Source organism: Coenobita brevimanus, chromosome 87 (assembly GCF_032717465.1).
Source record: "Coenobita brevimanus isolate Jiangsu-jjx chromosome 87, ASM3271746v2, whole genome shotgun sequence".
NCBI lineage: Eukaryota > Metazoa > Arthropoda > Malacostraca > Decapoda > Coenobitidae > Coenobita > Coenobita brevimanus.
In genome coordinates, this window is record NC_137040.1 from 19413000 (window position 1) to 19422076 (window position 9077).

The following is a 9077-nucleotide window of genomic DNA, read 5'->3' on the forward strand; positions in this document are numbered from 1 at the left end:
GATTTGATATAACAACAGGTGCCGCCCTTGTTACGGAAGTTTGTGAGGAGATGGTAACCGGGAAAACAAAATGGGGATATATCAGTAGAGGGTGAAATTTGTGGTTCTGTGAGGAAAAGGGCCAGAGGGGATATGGACTGAAGAAAAAATGAACTGAGTTTAAATTTGCACTAAGGCCGCGGATGTTGGTGAAGAATAAGGCCGCACTTTCACTTCTCCACTGACGAGCATCATTGAAAATTGCAAGAGTCGCTGCCGACACAGTCGCTTGATGGCAACCGGGAGGACCCTGTGCCGCCAACCCTACCCTGCCAGTGGTGGCAATCCCAGATACCACCTCATTTGATAGTAACATTGCAGCGGCCATTGCTAAAGAGAGTGAATAGAAGGTGCGATGTTATGCGCGTGTAGTATGGTGTAGACAGATGAAGGTAGAGGTATATGAGAGCATGCTGGCCTACTCTCTATGTAAATGAATGCACTGAAAATGTTCAGCAAAGGGAGATGGTCAGGATCAAGTCCTGGGGGCTGGTGAAACGGGAGCTCCAGCTCTCCCTATCACCAGCTTGCTATCCACCTCGGGAGTACTGCCCTGTTGGACTGGTGCTACAGTCTACTCCTCCTACTGATGTTATACAAAAATGTCTTGCATTTCATTTTTAATATGAGTGAATGTCGACTACTCATTTGAGGTAGTGCTAAATTCAGTTGATTCTACACTGAGTGACAAATCGAATGCTTTTCTGCATGCCAGGAAACCATGAACGCCATGCAAACAATAAATAGACGACTGGTAGTCTAGTGGTCAAAGTCACCCCAATTAGATTAAATTTGGCCAATAAAATTAAGAGCCCAAGATTGGTTAGGCATTATTCCACACAGAATACTACTTCAGGGCAGTCATTGGTCATTGATGGCTATATTGTATGGATTAAATAACCTTGCTGGGAGTCCTTTAAGCTCCTAATTTCAGTGGAAGTACAGGATTAAATGAGGTATAAAAGAGTGCTACTGACGAACAACTTTATTCAACTTAGGAGAAACATTTTGTACTGAAGGGGTTCGAACCAGCCTCCAGAAGTACATAAATATGGTAACAATCAATGCAAGACTAACTACCTCCTTAAGTACACACAGAGGCCTGAGGCTGGGCTGTTGTAGTCCGTAACATTGAAGGATACCTGTTCCGTTTACTCCTGTCTCTTCATTTTTGTCCCATTTACACCCATCCGATCCATAACTATCCGATTCATACTTGTCCTATCCCAAACACTCTTGTTCCTTTCACATACGTATTGCTGACTTGTGTCCCATTTTCATAATTCACACTTAAACCTGTGAAACAATAAAGATGTTTAGTTGGGATTTTTGTTCCTTGAGTGCGGTGACAGCCTGATCAATATATATGTCTGAGGATGTTAGGGCAGTAGCGCTTAATGGTGGCTGTCCACAACTCCACCACTTCCAGCCTGCTCTTTTCTACCTGGCACATGTGACCCACCAGGAGGCTTTAGTTGAGAATGGTCAGTACTATCCTGTCATAGGCATTACTTGTGACTTTTTGCCAGTCAGTGCTTATTATACTGTGGAGACCGGGTCTAGTTGTTTCATGTCCAAGTTGTTACACCCTCAGTCTCCATAATTAGTCTATAGATGAGGGAGTGGTCGTCGCCATGTTATGCAGCTTTCATGCAAAGGTAAAGGACGAAGTGGCAGCTTGAAGGCGTTGCTTGAGTAAGAGGTAAGGGAAAAAATGATATTTTAACTGTCAAATTTTTTTTCTATGTTCAAAGTTATTTTGATATATCAATATCACCTGCCGATGCAGCTGAGTCACCTGGTGTGTGGAACCATATATGTGAGAAGGGTATGAAATTAACAAAGGTTTATGGTGGTGGCGTCATTTTATAAATATAAAATGGCCAAGTGTACACAACACCAATGTTGAGTTTTGTTGTTATGGGTTAGTTGTTACAGTATCAATTTATCCCATTCGAGAACAACTATACAAAATTATCCCAATATTTTCAGCTAAGCACTTCAACCATGCCTAGAATTACCCATGGAAAACAGACTGTCATGAAGACAGCAGTCAAACGAGTAATGGATAATAATCATATAAAAGTGCTGCAGATCGCTACAGTGTACTGTAAATATAACATATTGGTTAATGAAAGGTGTTGGTAAAGGTAAACTTATGTAGATCTAGGAGGTATCTGTGTTTATCTGTCAGCTTATCTCTGTCAATCCGTCTGTCAATCTCTCTACCTTTTAATATATCTATCTATGTCTATCTGTCTGTCTCAAACTATCATTTTATTCCTTCATCTATAATTGTATCTGTATCAGTCAATCAGTTTGTCAGTATAAATCAGGTTATCTCTCTCTCTCTCTCTCTCTCTCTCTCTCTCTCTCTCTCTCTCTCTCTCTCTCTCTCTCTCTCTCTCTCTCTCTCTCTAAACAGTGAAAATGGAACAAGTGAATGAGTCAGTGAGTGCTGGTGACGGTGGGGGAGTTACTGTGTGATACCAGTTGCACAACTGAATGGTTCAGTTACTGACAGGTTGTGATGAGTAACTGAATGCATGATAATGATATAATTTAATTTTACTTACACAACATCCAATATGGCACTACTCCTGCATTCACCTGTTAGTGACAATAGAATAATTATGTACATATTTGGGTTCTCCAACATGCATATCAATTTACCCCGGGATGCGTAACAAGTTGTCCCGTGTCTGGGGTAAATTGTGACGAACGACATGCCATCATAAACCTTTAAATAACCATATGACAAAAATGTCTTCTTTTATTTTGCCTATATTTATTAAAAAAAAAAAAAAAGGACATATTTTCCTGCTTCCAGACAAAAAATCACTATAATATACCATTAACTTATGATTCAATGAGGAAAAATAAAAAAAAATGTCACAACTAGACCCGGTCTCCCCGTTTTCATTTGTTGCATCTGTACTTGTCCCATCATGTTTGTCCCATCTACACCTACATGTCTCTCATTCACCACTACACTCTTCGGTTCATTCACTCCTGTCTAATGCCCATGCATTCCCAAAGTACCTGTGTGGCCTAATTAAAGTGCCTGTTCCCTCTTCTATTGATCCGTTGTGGGGATACAGCATCCTTATTGGCATATGACCCCTCCTGAACCAGGGACCTGGGAGAAAATCTGGTAGCCTTTAACTGGGTCAGACAGGGTGTCTGGTCACTGACGTTACTTGAACTGTTTCTATAGGGCTGATCCTTGTACATCATTGGCATGAGACTATGATATAATTTAATCGTTTCCAACGAATGTGAATCCAACAAGGCTTCAGATGACACATTACACGGCTCAGAGGTGATGTCATTGCTGGTGCCAAGCCAACAAGATCTTACATCAGTGGTTCTTAACCTTTTTGCTCATGTTACCCCACTGGGCACTAAGTTCGGCTGTTGCTACCACTTCCTCCTTAAACCGGGAGACACATAAAAAACAATGGTACTGGTAATGTATTTTCTAAGTATTTATACAAGCTATAGAGAGAAGACAGCATACTGTTTCAACTACATTATATTGTTTTCAGCAGAAGATAAACTTGGATGGACTACTGGTGTGATGGGTGGAACACTTTTTCTTCATTTTTTTCTGTGTGGCACAGTTAGAGACAATACACATCGCATGTCATAGTCAATAAGCATTCTGCTTTTGGATTTTTTTTTTTTTTTTTACATAGAAAAGTTCACTTCACAGTGGAATACAGTTGCTAAAGGCATCAGGATTGTGTGTGTTCACTACGATAGAATGGTGTATTCTTTTCACCAGATTTTACCCGGGAAGTAGTCAGAGCCTGCTCATTATGATCTATTTATTGCTTTATTAAAAAGAAAAAGAAAAATCGCCCAGCAAAGTTTAGCAGATATTACCCCCTTGAAAAGACAAAATTACCCCTTTGGAGGCAATGGTCCCCAGGTTAAGAAATATTGTCGTGCATCAACCACAGATATAATATTATTGAGCCATCTGAAGACGTGGGAGCATACGATGATTACTAAAAAAGGATGGAAATAAAATGCGCAGATGCTCATCTCACTTACTGTACAGTATGTATCCTGGTCTTTACCCACAGTACAATGCTTTGGGAGCTCTTGGATGGCGAAATATGTAATAGCACCATCCATTGGTAATCGATAACCATACAATCCAATGGTAGCCTGGTGGTCCAGTGGGTTAGGACGCTGCAACAGAAATGGGAAGTAGGGATTTTAGTCTGGGGGCTGGCTTGTCTTAATGCTCATATAATGCCACGTTGGGGTGAGTGAAGCCAGTCACCCTTGTCTTTAATGTCGGGAATGAACAGCTTAAGGTGGCGTTATGCTGGGCCAAAAATGGCTAGCAAGCGAGCAGCTTTTGTGTGACAAAATGGCCAACAAAATCGAGGTGCCGTCACATTAGTTGCGTTTTTGAGAGCTGAAATAGCTAGCGGTGTGGTCTACCTTGGAGACTCGCTGTCATTTGTTAACAAACCACCACGGGATACCCACTCCTTTTTCCTCAATTTCTGCAACCACCTCACGTACGTCAGCAACTCCAGAGCCACAAGGCATTCCACTAGAGTTCTCCTTGCCGCAGGATCTATGTCGAATACTGGTCACAATCTGCTCTCCACTTGTTGTATGGAAACAAAACAGACAGCCTCTGTGGCTGGTCACCAGAGTGTCCGAACACTGATTTCGTGTCACAAGAAAAAAATAAAAATGAATAAAAACCACAAGAATTAAATTGTATTTACTCAACAATTTTACTTAAAGTTTCCTTTTGTGATAATAGCCGCGGGTCTCACACACATGGTGCAGCAAAATGACTATAGGATACATGGGTATTATTACATCCCCCGAATGGAGTCCGGCGAGGTATTAATGTTGATCAAGTTTGTTTGTTTGTTTGTTTGTTGTTAGGAACCGGAAAAACGGCTCGATGAAATCACGTGAAACTTTCAGGATATCTGGGCACTGATCCCAAAAGAAAGTGACTAAATTTTGGAGTTAATTGAGTGACCCTGAAAGGTCAAAATCAAGCTCATGGATTTTCAGAGGGCTAAAACTTGAAACGAGTTGAAGAAAGAGATATTTACTATTATCAACATTCATGTGGGAGTTCGTGTATGTTGAGAGAGGTAGAGAGGTGGCCTGCAGTTTTAACGGACCCTGGTTCAAATCCCGGCGGGGCAGGGAACAGTTTAAGGATTTGAATTTCATTAAATCAGGCTTTACTGATCTACCAGAAGACCCACCGACATGTCGTAAAAATACCCCCGCTAATACCAATACACCAGTCCTGTATGAGACAGCCCTAGCATGTATTCAATATGGACGGTGGGTGTTAGCACCGAAGTGGTGACATGTAGAGGTGTATGGCATGTAAGAGGACTGCTGGGCCTTGATAGCAGGCTGTAAAGCCTATGTCCAGAGTCGGACACATTAATGATAATAATAATAATAATAATAATAATAATAATAATAATAATAATAATAATAAATAAATAAATAATTGGCAGCAGGACCTTTGACCTTGAGTGACCTTGAATGGTCAAACTCCAAGTCACGGATATTAAGGGGGCTATAGCTCGAAACTGGTTGCAGATAAACACTTAATATTATCAACAGACAAGAAGACCCATGTGGAATTATAATTTGTACCATGATCTTTGATCTTAAGTGACCTTGAATGGTGAAAATCAAGGTGACAGATATTCTAAGGTCTACAACTCAAAACTGGTTGAAGACAGAGAGATATTTACTATTATCAACATATAGGAAGTGGAAAGAAAAAATGTATATAAAAATAACACATTTCCTGTTTACCTTTGCTGCGTACCCTGTTGCCTCATTTCGTGTTAACACTCTCAGGCTGCAATACCCACTGAGGCCAATAAACTCGTGTTGCATTTGCTAGCATGAAATAAGAGAGAAGATGCAACCATGAAAGAGTTAAAACAGTTGATGGAGCGTAACCTGCGTACTGCGGCCTAAAATACTTGTCTACCAAAGCACACGAATGTCTTTCACTCCCCCCGAATCTCTTACACCCTTCACGGTTTTTATCGGCCTTACACCTTAACATCTTCAGTCAAATGATGGTTTTTGCTTCTTATTTTTTCTTTTACCATTTTTTTTTTTTTTTCACTTTACGACAAGCAGAATTAACGATGCTGGAAATGCCTTCAGTAATACGATTTCTACAAACTGTCCACTCAATAAATTTAATCGACTGCAAGGACTACTAGTACACAGATATTCAAAAAGAAAACAAAATGCTGTACTCAAGACTGAAACCGACTTCTAAGATGGAAAAAATCGCGGTGAAGTTGTCGGATTATGTAAGTCCTTCGCATCATGACGGGTTTAATGCAGGCTTTCTTCAGCCATTACTGGATGGGAAACAAACAAGTTCATAAAAAAATAAAATTGTCTAGTGATTTGATTACGCAAATGCTGAATAGTTGCCAAGCTTCATTTCTAGTTTCAACTCAATATTTATTCGGTTCTTAATAATCTAATGTGTTTCTCTGCCTTGTTCTTCATCTTATACAGCTAATTAAGAGCCCTGTGTTGTGAAGGAGTCAGAGGTGATAGCTGAGTTTATTCTTCTTCCTTCCAGACAATATTTATCAAGTTAGAAATTATCTCTCATACTGAAGGGCTTAATGAAGGATGTGTCTAACCGCTCCAGTTAATATATAAGAAAATAAAACTGTCTAAAGGTAGTATGAACACGCATGAAAGTACACCTTTAGACTGAAAGGGATGAGCTTAATAAAATCGTCGAATGCCAGCCAGAGTAAGGCAAACAGTTATCGCAATGCAGATGATATAAACAAAACTGTAAAGTTAAGTAAAACATAAAAAGAGAGGGTGGCGTTGGCAGCAGCTACAGGTCCGGGAATCGATTCTGTGTCCCCGGCTTCTCTGTCTCTGCCTTGCCCACCTCACCACTGATCTCTCTGACAGGGCTGTTGACGACAGATCTATGCGATTTTGCATAATATTGAGTGTACTCTAACTGCAGGGACAAAAACATGGAAAGAGAGAATAAAAATCTATTTTTGACACAGACGTAATGAGGAGGAGATATAATACAGAGGATATAAAGATATGTATATGTTTATAAAGGTGGGTAAATATTCAGCGTCACCATCAACATCCATTAGCACTTGAGGTGGAAGAAATCCACAAATAAGAACAGAAAAGGTACAACAAGGAAGAAAGGTTTCTGGTTCCTTGAAAGCAGTGATACGAAATACGGAAGTGAGCATGGAAGTAAAAAAGTTACCGCATGATAGTATTGTGACACCATCTCTAACGTATGGAAGTTAAGCTTTAGTTGGAAGACACAAGTTGAGAGTGAGAGCAGTTGAAATGAGTTATCTGAGAGTAGCGTGTGGAGTTACGTGGACAGAGACTGACAAATGAGGAAGTGAAGGAGCGTTGTGGTGTGGATGTGGATGTGATAGAAGGCGTTAGGAGAAATACACTGAGGTGATTCGGCCATGTGGAGAGGATGGAGAGTGAGAGACTAACGAGAGCGTATGTGAGTGAACTGAAGGGGGGTGGGAGGGAGGGGAAGGCAGAGGATGAGATGGCGGGATGGAGTGGAGAGGTAAGGGGTGTGTGAGCTGGGAGAAAGGCAGTGAAATGACGGGGGGGTCAGGCCGACATGGAGGCTATTTGTGTGTGGTCACCCCTTACGGGATTAAGGCGACTGGCAATAGATAGAACCCCCCCCCCCTCTATGTCCTAAAGCAGCCTAGTTCACACAGCTTAAAAGGAGAAAAAAGATAATTCTGTAACTGTAGATCTTTTCCATAGCATTTCATTGTGATATTTAGCCTCATAATTATTCTCGTCTTATTCTTCTGGTGCAAGTCAACAATCAACATAGAAAGATAGCAATTTCAGGGCAGGCTGGGGTAAAAGGAGTATAGTATGACAACTATAGGAGATACAGTACTGAGACTACTGTAAATTGTAGGTCCTGTGACCTTGACCGCCTGGAGCGTGGGACACGATCCATCGGCATAGCATAGTTTCCGTCCTCCCGTTGAATGTGCTGTAGGTGCTGACTGCTGATTGGCGTATTTGCAAAAGCTACGTTACACAACCGCAGGAACCTTCATTTGGCCAGGTCACCAGCTCAACAGTCGTAGGGAAACTCAGCATTAAGACGGTTTTCCTGATGAATAAAGCTTTATGATCACATTCTTTTTGTAATTTACGCGCGTAAGACGTAAATGTTTTATGAAAATTGTCCGTGCTTCACAGTTTGTGTAAGCCTTCCTGTCTCTGTAATGAATACTCCATTGGAATGCGGAACAGTTAATGTGTGAATTGTTATCATAGTCATCCAGCCCATTTCCCACAAATATATGGGGTGGAAGATATTTAAAACTAGGAACAGGAAAGCACAAGAGTTAGAACAGCCTTACCGTATCAGCTGTGTGCGCAGGGAAACGGACCACATATCATTCACTCATCATGCAAGCCTTTGATATTATAATCTCAACCTCACGAGTCTAAAGATCTTCACAAAACTGTGCCTACTGGTTCCTGTCTCATAAAAACTATTCCTCTGACTGCCAAGATTTATTTAGTTATTTATTTATTTTAATGCAACCTTTATGTGTATTTCTGCTTACACTTTATTCATCCATTTCTCTTCATGAACATTTTTGTTTCGTCAACTTCCTTACCTCGCTTATTCACACATTCTCTTATTAACAGACCATCCATTCACTTTCGCATATCCTTTCACACATTTTTCCCAAGAAAGTTACTCTGACCATTGTCACTACCGTAAACACATCCATTCCGTCTGAACGCTCTCTCTTCCATATTATAACAAAAAGTATGTGGTATGTAAGAGAACTGCTAGGCCTCGTGGAACAGACTTTCAAGCTTATGACCAGAATCTGAAGCATAAAAAATAGTTCGAAAAAAAAAATCCGCATATCAAAAATTTTCATACTATCAAACCTCGGTAGAGAGATGCCCTGCAGTCCTAACAGACCCAGGTTCGA